This window comes from Triticum aestivum, chromosome 6B (genome assembly GCF_018294505.1).
Source record: "Triticum aestivum cultivar Chinese Spring chromosome 6B, IWGSC CS RefSeq v2.1, whole genome shotgun sequence".
Taxonomy (NCBI): Eukaryota; Viridiplantae; Streptophyta; class Magnoliopsida; order Poales; family Poaceae; genus Triticum; species Triticum aestivum.
In genome coordinates this window covers 288,984,732-288,996,540 of record NC_057810.1, presented here as the reverse complement: position 1 = coordinate 288,996,540, position 11,809 = coordinate 288,984,732, and positions in this window count along the sequence as shown.

The window sequence follows — 11,809 nt, the reverse complement described above, 5'->3', positions numbered from 1 at the left end:
TTATTAGGGAAAGATAGTACTACCACTCGTTTCTTCACATTATATACGTACAATATATATGACCAACATCATATAGCCGCAGTTTAGTTGTCAAAGAATTTCAGGGTGCTTAGTTTTGTCAAAGAATTTGATACGTCTCCAACGTATCTACTTTTCCAAACACTTTTGTCCTTGTTTTGGACTCCAACTTGCATGATTTGAATGAAACTAACCCGGACTGACGCTGTTTTCAGTAGAACTGCCATGATGCTGTTTTATGTGTAGAAAAGAAAAGTTCTCGGAATGCCCTGAAAATCCACATACGCACTTTTCGGAAAATATAAAAAATACCGGCGAAAGAATCAAGACCAGGGGGCCCACACCCTGTCCATGAGGGTGGGGGGCGCGTCCCCTCCCCCTGGGCATGCCCCCCTATCTCGTGGGCCCCCTGGACCTCCACCGACCTCAACTCCAACTCCACATATTCACGTTTGGGGAGAAAAAAACAAAGAAAAAGTTTCATTGCGTTTTACGACACGGAGCCGCCGCCAAGTCCTAATCTCTCTCGGGACGGCTGATCTGGAGTCCGTTCGGGGCTCCGGAGAGGGGGATTCGTCGCCGTCGTCATCATCAACCATCCTCCATCACCAATTTCATGATGCTCACCGCCGTGCGTGAGTAATTCCATCGTAGGCTTGCTGGACGGTGATGGGTTGGATGAGATTTACCATGTAATCAAGTTAGTTTTGTTAGAGTTTGATCCCTAGTATCCACTATGTTCTGAGATTGATGTTGCTATGACTTTGCTATGCTTAATGCTTGTCACTAGGGCGCGAGTGCCATGATTTCAGATCTGAACCTACTATGTTTTCATGAATATATGTGTGTTCTTGATCCTATCTTGCAAGTCTATGGTCACCTATTATGTGTTATGATCCGACAACCCCGAAGTGACAATAATCGGGATACTTCTCGGTGATGACCGTAGTTTGAGGAGTTCATGTATTCACTATGTGCTAATGCCTTGTTCCGGTTCTCTATTAAAAGGAGGCCTTAATATCCCTTAGTTTCTGCTAGGACCCCACTACCACGGGAGGGTAGTTCTTTTCCATAAGCACGTATGACTATTTACGGAATACATGCCTACATTACATTGATGAACTGGAGCTTGTTCTGTGTCACCCTATGTTATAACTATTACATGACGAATCTCATCCGGCATAATTATCCATCACTGATCCATTTCCTACGAGATTTTCATATATTGTTCTTCGCTCATTTACTTTTCTGTTGCTACTGTTACAACTACTACAAAAACCCAAAAACTATTATCTTTACTTTTGCCATCGTTACCTTTATTATCATACTACTTTGCTACTAAATACTTTGCTGCAGATACTAAGTTATCCAGGTGTGGTTGAATTGACAACTCAACTACTAATACTCAAGAATATTCTTTGGCTCCCCTTGTGTCGAATCAATAAATTTGGGTTGAATACTTTACCCTCGAAAGCTGTTGCGATCCCCTACACTTGTGGGTTATCAAGACTAATTTCTGGCGCCGTTGCCGGGGAGCATAGCTCTATTCTCTGAGTCACTTGGGATTTATATCTGTTGATCACTATGAAGAACTTGAAAGATGACAGAACTACGATTTTTCCCTCAACTACGAGGGGAGGTAAGGAACTGCCATCTAGCTCTACACTAGATTCTCCTTCTGTTTTGAGTAAGCTTGCGACACCTAAACCTGCTACTGCTATGAATTCTGATATGTCACATGTTATTGATGATGCCACTTCTACTATGCATAATACTTATGATGAAACTACTTCTGTGCGTGATACTACTTTGCCATTAGGTGAATTTCTTGATGAACAACTTGCTAGAGTTAGGGGGAATGAAATTATTGAAGATGCTATTATTGATGATAGTGATGATGAAAATTCTCCCAATGATTATGAATTGCCTGTTGTTCCTGAGGGTTATGTTATGAATGAAGAAGCTGCTAGAGCTATTTTTGCTTGCAATGATAGATATGATCTTAAGAAATTACTAGCTAAATGGAAGCAGCAGTCTCTTAATGCTAGAATGAAACCTAACCCTCCTTTTGCTACTTCACCTATCTGCGTTACTAATAAGGATTATGAATTCTCTGTTGATCCTGAGATTATCACTTTGGTTGAATCTGATCCTTTTTATTGCCTTGAATCTGAAACTTTTGTGGCACATCTTACCAAGTTGAATGATATAGCTACCCTGTTTACTCATGATGATAAATCTCGCTATTATTATGTCCTTAAGATATTTCCGTTCTCACTAAAGGGTGATGCTAAGACTTGGTATAATTCTCTTGCTCCTGGTTGTGTGCGTAGTCCCCAGGATATGATTTATTACTTCTCTGCTAAATATTTCCCTGCTCATAAGAAACAAGCTGCCTTGCAGGAAATATATAATTTTGTGAAAATCAAAGAAGAGAGTCTCCCACAAGATTGGTGGAGGCTTCTCCGATTACTTAATGCTTTGCCTGATCATCCTCTTAAGAAAAATGAAATACTTGATATCTTTTATAATGGACTAACCGATGCTTCCAAGGACTACTTGGATAGTTGTGCTGGTTGTGTTTTCAGGGAAAGAACAGTTGACGAAGCTGAATTACTATTGAATAATATGTTGACTAATGAAAATAATTGGACTCTTCCTGATCCAATTCCTGAAGCAATTCCTGAACCAATTGAGCCAACTCCTGAGCCTATTCCTAAACCCACTCCGAAGAAGAGAGGTGTTTTATTTCTCAGTCCTGAAGATATGCAAGAGGCAAAGAAATCAATGAAAGAAAAATGTATTAAAGCTGAAGATGTTAAGAATTTACCACCTATTGAAGAAATGCATGGTCTTAATATACCACATGTTGAAGAACCCCATTGTCTTGATAACCCAACACAGGTAGTGAAGGTAAATTCTCTCTCTATATATATGATAAATTTGAAATTCCCTCTACTAAATTTCATAGCCCATGCTTAGATGAATTTGATGATTTTATGGCTAGACAAGAAAGTTTTAATGCTTATGTTGGTAGAGAGTTAAAGAATAATGCTTTCGAGGTAGGACGCGTGAGCGATAATATGGCTAGAGTTAAAGGTGAACTTAAACTCATTAGCAAATATGCTTCTATGGTTGCTACTCAAGCTGAGCAAGTACTTAAAGCTCAAAATGATTTGCTTGATGAATTAAATAATAAAAATGACTTTGCTGTTAGAGTGACTACTAGAACTGGTAGAATGACTCAGGAACCTTTGTATCCTGAAGGCCACCCTAAGAGAATCGAGCATGATTCTCAGAGAAATAATTTAGAGGCACCTAGTTCTTCCAAAAAGAAGAAAAAGAAAAACGATAGAACTTTGCATGCTTCTAGTGAACCTACTGTAGACACACCTGAGAATCCCAATGATATTTCTATTTCTGATGCTGAAACACAATCTGATGATGAACATGAACCTAGTGATAATGTTAATGATAATGTTCATGTTGATACTAAACCTAGCAAAAACAATGATGTAGAGATTGAACCTGCTGTTGATCTTGATAACCCACAATCAAAGAATCAACATTATGATAAGAGATATTTTGTTGCTAGGAAGGACGGTAGAGAAAGAGAACCATGGGTTCAGAGACCCATGCCCTTTCCTCCTAAACCATCCAAGACAAAGGATGATGAGGATTTTGAGCGCTTTGCTGAAATGATTAGACCTATTTTCTTACGTATGCGCTTAACTGATATGCTCAAAGTAAATCCTTATGCTAAGTATATGAAGGATATCATTACAAATAAAAGAAAGATACTGTAAGCTGAAATTTCCACCATGCTTGCTAATTACACTTTTAAGGGTGGAATACCAAAGAAACTTGGAGATCCGGGGGTACCAACTATACCATGCTCCATTAAAAGAAATTATGTTAGAACTGCTTTATGTGATCTTGGAGCCGGTGTTAGTGTTATGCCTCTCTCTTTATATCGTAGACTTGAATTGAATAAGTTGACACCTACTGAAATATCTTTGCAAATGGCTGATAAATCAACTGCTATACCTGTGGTATTTGTGAGGATGTGCCTGTTGTGGTTGCAAATGTCACTATCTTAACGGACTTTGTTATTCTTGATATTCCCGAGGACGATAGTATATCGATTATCCTTGGTAGACCTTTTCTTAATACTACAGGGGCTGTTATTGATTGCAACAAGGGCAATGTAACTTTTCGTGTTAATGGTAATGAACATACGGTACACTTTCTGATGAAACAATCTCAAGTTCATAACATCAATTCTATTGGAAAAGTTCCAACTATCATTATTGGAGGTTTTGAATTTCCTCTTCCTACTGTTAAGAAAAAATATGATATTCTTACTGTTGGGGATTTTCATATCCCCGTTGAGGTAACTTAGTGTTATTTGAAATTTCTCCAGTTCTGTGTTATTCGGAATGATTTTGTTAACAAGACTTGATCAACCTTGTTAGTGGATTCATTTTGATGATCATGAGATGTATGAAACTAGAAGGCACAACCTTCTGTACCCACTTTTTACTTTCTATTATTTAAAAGAAATAAAGCAAAATTAGTATTATCTGTCTGTTTTCTGAATTATCCATGCATTAAAAAATATCCCGAAAATAAAAGTGCTCCAAATGCCCTGCAAATTTAGTATGATTTTTATGGAATATTTGAGGATTTTAGGCACTGAAATCACTTCAGGAGGGGCAAGCACCAGGCCACGAGAGTGAAGGGCGCGCCCACCCCACTTGGGCGCGCCCCCTATCTCGTGGGACCCTGGTGGCCCCCCTCCACTTATGCCAGCACCCACACACTTAATCTTCTACCCCAAAAAATCCCCATCCAGCTCAAGCACGAGTTCTTGCTCATTTTGCTGCGATTTTTGATCTTCTTGCTGAAGGCTCCATTCACAAAACTGCTTTGGGAGATTGTTGCTTGGTATGTGACTCCTCCATTGGTCCAATTAGTTTTTGTTCTAGTGCTTTATTCATTGCAAATTTTTGTTGCATAAGTGACCATGTTCTTTAGCTTGCATGTTAAATTTATGTGGTCCCAAGCAATTCTAATGCATGATATAGGCTCTAGGCACTTGTAGGAGTGGTTGCTACCAATCTTGTTTAGTTTTATTCACTTTTATTTTGAAGTTACTAAATTTTCAGAAATTTTCTGAAAATGTTAAGGAAATTTTTGAGGGGCTCTTCTAGCCAAGGCTCTCACGAAAAACAAGCTAAAGAGAAGGAAAAATCCAAGTATAATCTTCCTCGCTTAGCGGAAGTACGGTCGTGTGAATGGCTATGCAATGATTTCTTGAAAGAAGCTGGAATTCATGAAGAATTTTATTCTTTGATCGAGAATGCAGGCCTCCCCGGTTTCATGAACGACTGGATCGATCAGTATCTCTTACTCACCAATACTTTCGTGCAAAACTTTTATTATTATCCTAAGAAGTCACCGCCCTCAGTATCATTTCACTTATATGATGAATTCAGAGAAATGTCTTTACGTAATTTTTGCACGGTGTGTAGGATACCCTATGAGGGAGAATCAGAGGAACCCCATCGTAAAGATGTTAATGGATTTGTTAACACTATAGCTGTAGAGGAACCAAAAGAAGGGTTCCGAGGCAAAAATCTCTAGCATACACTTTCCTGTTTTACACTACTTTGCCATATTTGCTAGTTGATGCTTGATTGGTCGTGGAAATAGTGGAAACTTTAGTGTTCCTGATATTATCATTCTTCAACATGCCTTGCTTGGGGACAATAGTTTTAGTATGGGTGCCGTCATTGCTAAGCGGCTAGCCCTTAATCGTACAAAAGGCCCCATATTTGGAGGTATCTATGCCTCACATCTTGCTACACATTTTCAGATACCTATTAGGCACCATGAGAAAGAGGAGACAAAATTGCCTTCTCACATTTTAGATTACAAGAGCATGTTAGCACACAAGTTTATTGTTGACAACGAAGAGAAGATGCTCTTGTATAACCTTAGATTTAATAAGAAACACATTAAGACTATTATTCTGCCTGTGCCCCTGTTGTTTGATTTGACTGCAGATAATTTTCTTGTTACACCTGAAGCGGTGTACAATCATCAGGCCCAAGCTTTCACTCCAGAACATGAACCTGAGCCGGAACCTGAACTGGACCCCTACCGTGCATCATCTGTCCAGTGGGATCCGGAGATGACCAGCCAGTGGTATCCTGATTACACCTCCCAGTACACCGGGGAGAGTAGTGGCGGTCCTTGGTACTTGACCGACTTAGGCCAAAAGCCTAAGCTTGGGGGACTACGTATTTCTCACCGACTTTACATTCATGTTCACACACTAGTCGTCGGTGCTCATACTCTTTCATTGTATTATCCATGTTAGTTTAATTTTCTTTTTCACTTTCTTCTTGTGTGTTTGATAAACCTTGAGAAAAACCAAAAAAATTAGTTAGTTTAATTTCCATGCTTGTAGAAGAAACTAAAATGAAAACCCAAAAAGATTTCTAGTTCTTCTTACTTGCTGGGAGCTTTCCCGTGTAAATAGTTTTATTTTCTTTTCTTTCCTTTGGGGGTCAAGAAGACCATATTGAAATTGCTTAGTGGCTCTCATACACATGATTGTTTATTTAATTTAGAGCCTATATTACCCTGTCTTCTCTCTTGAGTTGAATGCTTGCAGATTCCAGCTTAGTCCAATGCATGTGCACTGTTATTATTATACACATCGTTCGGTCATGCGAGTGAAAGGCAATAATGACGATATATGATGGACTTATTGAGATGACAAAAGCTGGCATGAACTCGACCTCTCTCGTTTTTGTAAATATGATGAGTTCATCATTTCTGATTCAGCCTATTATGAATTAAACACATTTGCAATGACATTTAGAGATTATAGTTGCTTGTGCCATGCTTGATTAGCTATGAGTTATAATGGTTTACCTTGCGTGTCAACATGCTATTAGAATGATTATGATGTGGTATGATGGGATGGTATCCTCCTTTGAATGAATTGAGTGACTCGACTTGGCACATGTTCACGCATGTAGTTGAATCAAATCAACATAGCCTTCATGATATTTATGTTCATGGTGGATTATATCCTACTCATGCTTGTATTCGGTGTGAATTAATTTTAATGCATGTTTATGACTGTTGTCGCTCTCTCAATTGGTCGCTTCACAGTCTTTTGCTAGCCTTCACCTGTACTAAGCGGGAATTCTGCTTGTGCATCCAAACTCCATAAACCCCAAAGTTGTTCCATATGAGTCCACTATACCTTCCTATATGCGGTATTTACCTGCCGTTCCAAGTAAATTCGTATGTGCCAAACTCCAAACCTTCAAATGAAATTATGTTTTGTTTGCTCGAGCAGCTCATGTTACAACTAGGGCTGCCTATATCTTCCATGCTAGGTGGGTTATTCTCAAGAGGAGTGTACTCCGCTCCTCATTCACGAGAAAGGGCCGGTAACCGGGATGCCCAGTCCCATGATACAAAAAGATCAAAGCAAATCAAAAAATAATTAAATAAAACTCCCCCAGGGATGTTGTTAGTTGGAGGCACTCGTTGTTTCGAGAAAGCCATGGATTAATGCTTGTTGGTGGTTGGGGGAGTATAAACCTTTACCATTCTGTTTGGGAACTGCCTATAATGCATGTAGTATGGAAGATACAGCCATCTCATAGTTCTTGCGTTGACAGCGAAAGTATGCCACTCAAAATGTTATTCAATCTCTATTTTAAAATCGAGCTCTGGCACCTCTACAAATCCCTACTTCCCTCTGCGAAGGGCCTATCTATTTACTTTTATGTTGATTCATCACCCTTCTTATTAAAAGCACCCACTGTAGAGCACACTGTCATATGCATTCATTACTATTGGTTTATATTGGGTATGACTTGACTGGATCTCTTTTACCATGAATTACAATGTTTAGTCAGTCCTTGATCTTTAAAGGTGCTCTGCATTTATGTTTTGCGGTCTCAGAAAGGGCTAGCGAGATACCATTTTGTTATATCATGTTATGATTGTTTTGAGAAAGTGTTCTCATCCGAGTTTTATTATTATGGCTCGCAAGCTGATTATGCTATTCATATGAGTAATTGTGAGACCTAAGTGTTATTGTGAGTATGGTTAGTTCATAATATTTGCTGAAACTTGAATGCTGGCTTTTCATGTTTACAACAACAAGAGCAAACAGAGTTTATAAAAGTTTTTCTTTATCACTTTCAGTTTATCAACTAAATTGCTTGAGGACAAGCAAAGGTTTAAGCTTGGGGGAGTTGATACGTCTCCAACGTATCTACTTTTCCAAACACTTTTGCCCTTGTTTTGGACTCTAACTTGCATGATTTGAATGAAACTAACCCGGTCTGACGCTGTTTTCAGCAGAACTGCCATTATGTTGTTTTATGTGTAGAAAAGAAAAGTTCTTGGAATGTCCTGAAAATCCACGGAGGCACTCAGAAAATATAAAAAGTACAGGCGAAAGAATCAAGACCAAGGGGCCCACACCCTGTCCACGAGGGTGGGGGACGCGCCCCCTCCCCCTGGGCGCGCCCCCTATCTCGTGGGCCCCCTGGACCTCCATCGACCTCAACTCCAACTCCATATATTCACGTCCGGGGAGAAAAAAATCAGAGAAAAAGTTTCATTGTGTTTTACGACACGGAGCCGCCGCCAAGTCCTAATCTCTCTCGGGAGGGCTGATCTAGAGTCTGTTCGGGGCTCCAGAGTGGGGGATTCGTCGTCGTCGTCATCATCAACCATCCTCCATCACCAATTTCATGATGCTCACCGCCATGCGTGAGTAACTCCATCGTAGGCTTGCTGGACGGTGATGGGTTGGATGAGATTTACCATGTAAACAAGTTAGTTTTGTCAGGGTTTGATCCCTAGTATCCACTATGTTCTGAGATTGATGTTGCTATGACTTTGCTATGCTTAATGCTTGTCACTAGGGCCCGAGTGCCATGATTTCAGATCTGAACCTATTATGTTTTCATGAATATATGTGTGTTCTTGATCCTATCTTGCAAGTCTATAGTCACCTATTATGTGTTATGACCCGACAACCCCGAAGTGACGATAATCGGGATACTTCTCGGTGATGACTTTAGTTTGAGGAGTTCATGTATTCACTATGTGCTAATGCCTTTTTTCGGTTCTCTATTAAAAGGAGGCATTAATATCCCTTAGTTTCCGCTAGGATCCCGCTGCCACGGGAGGGTAGGACAAAAGATGTCATGCAAATTCTTTTCCATAAGCACGTACGACTATTTACGGAATACATGCCTACATTACATTGATGAACTGGAGCTAGTTCTGTGCCACCCTATGTTATAACTATTACATGAGGAATTGCATTCGGCATAATTATCCATCACTGATCCATTGCCTACGAGCTTTTCACACATTGTTCTTCGCTTATTTACTTTTCCGTTGCTACTGTTACAACTACTACAAAAACCCAAAAACTATTATCTTTACTTTTGCCACTGTTACCTTTATTATCATACTACTTTGCTACTAAATACTTTGCTGCAGATACTAAGTTATCTAGGTGTGGTGGAATTGACAACTCAACTGCTAATACTCAAGAATATTCTTTGGCTCCCCTTGTGTCGAATCAATAAATTTGGGTTGAATACTTTACCCTCGAAAGCTATTGCGATCCCCTACACTTGTGGTTTATCAGAATTCGAGGATGCTTAGTTTTATTTGAGGGGTGGGTTGTGCTGGACACCATTATTGTGACTAGCCTTTTTAATAGTACTATATGCACAATTTGGCGACGAGCGCTCTCTATATGTACCACCTTTTTTTTAATTTCAAGTTTTGCTCCATGGCGCAATCCATCGATACTACTGCTGTACAAAAGTATACATTTTTTAAAAGGCTAGAGGGCGGGGCAGTCTAGCTTGGTCGGTTTCATGAGAGGCGAGGGCCTTTGTGATTTGACGGCTCATTACTGCTAGAAGGCGGGGCCTTGTGATTTGACTGCTCATATAAATGCGCCGACGACCTGAGGAGGAGCAAAGAACTGTGCGGTATACTCAAGTTTTCCACTGGAGTAGTACTGCGACGGAGGAGCACGAAACACGGCAGCCCAGTGCCATATGGCGATAAAAAATGATCTAATTTGCTAGTCATCTCATTGTTAGCATTGTTCTATTCATTCCCTCAAAAAAAGCATTGTTCTATTCATGCCTCGCAGAGAACATGACACGTGCGGCGAAACAGTGACACGTGCGGCGAAACACCCGAAGCAAAAGATGAAACTCAGGAGCGAAAGAAGAAGGAAGATTATCACCCCAAATGATCTAATTCGTCGTGGAGTCATAACTGCTTCTTCATCGCCTCCACAACCTCCATCTCCTTGCGCGTCTCCTCCGCCATCTTCTTCATTCTGTCCATGACACGGAATTTCTCGACGCGAGCCTTCATCATCTGTTCCACGGCCGCATTACGTACCTTGACAGCAGCCGGGTGCTCGATGCGGAGCTTCGCCAACTCCTCCTTCTGTTCCATGACAAGGGCCTGCAGCATCTTCATCGAGGAACTACTATTCTCATGCAGCTTCTTCCAGTCGGCTTTCTTCTCCTTCAACAGGTCGATCTCATGGCAGAGCTTTGCCTTGTCCTCCTGAAGTCGCATGATTTTGCCGGTCGCCTTCTTCTCCGAGGCAATGCTCTTCTTCAGCAGCATCACCAAGCTGGCGGTTAACTCCCCCTGCTTATTGAGCTCAGCGGGCATGTCATTGAGGCTCTCCTTCTTCAACTCCATCAAGCCTTGGATGAACTCCTTCTGCTTATTGAGGTGCTTATTGAGATGATCGGGCATGCCGTCGAGGGATAACGACTCCAGCTCCGCCGGCTCGGCATGTTCGCCTCCGCGGCTAGGGCGCTCATGGGAGCCATCGCCTGCACATGAGAGATCTTTCGAGGTCTCTGCGTCGCGGCGAGCCCTCTTTTTTTTTCCGCAGCCTTGGTTGCCGCTCCCTTGTTACGAGTAGTTCTCGACTTAGAGCTCTGCTCACCGGCCATGGCAACAACGGACGAAGAAGAAGCACTTATGAGGAGGAAAGGTAGTGTAATTTTCGGTTAGGTACCTCCCCTTTTTATAACCTAAGTACTAGCACTAGTACTAATGCCAGCATAGTGGGAACACGTTCAGGTTTGGTACGTACTAGTAGGTGTTAGAAGACTTTCGAATGTGATGGGAACAAGGTAAAGATTAATTGATGGTTTTGGTTTCGAGGCCCGAAACGGCTCCCGATGAGTTTAGCGGAACATAAATTTCAAGTACTACACTGCTCAAATGCGTAAATGTTATGTTACTGTCAAAAATTGGCACAAAATACAAAGGAGACCAATGGAAGTACAACTAGCAACCCATGGTTTAACTACTCGCATGCGCGCAGTGGAGTAATAATGTCTTTCTTCCGCCCTCACGTCCACTCAATTTGCATGCGCTGTATTAATTGACCATCAATGAAGTGAACAACTTTACACACGTCAAATTATCACATGGGGTGGATCTTGGTACAAAATTGCATCCACCCGTGTACCCGCGTGTGCGTGCGAGGGAATGAGTGCGTGCGTGGAGTGCGTGCACATCTTCACTTCGTGCATGTACCGCCAGTATGGCTCAGGGAGGACGAGTACATTCTTCTGGAACCAGCAGAACGTCACTGTGATCAATCCACGCAAGGAGGTCGCGACAATGCCTCCACATGTGCCACATGGCTTCATGAACTGTAAGAGAGACACTGTATAGCGTGCCA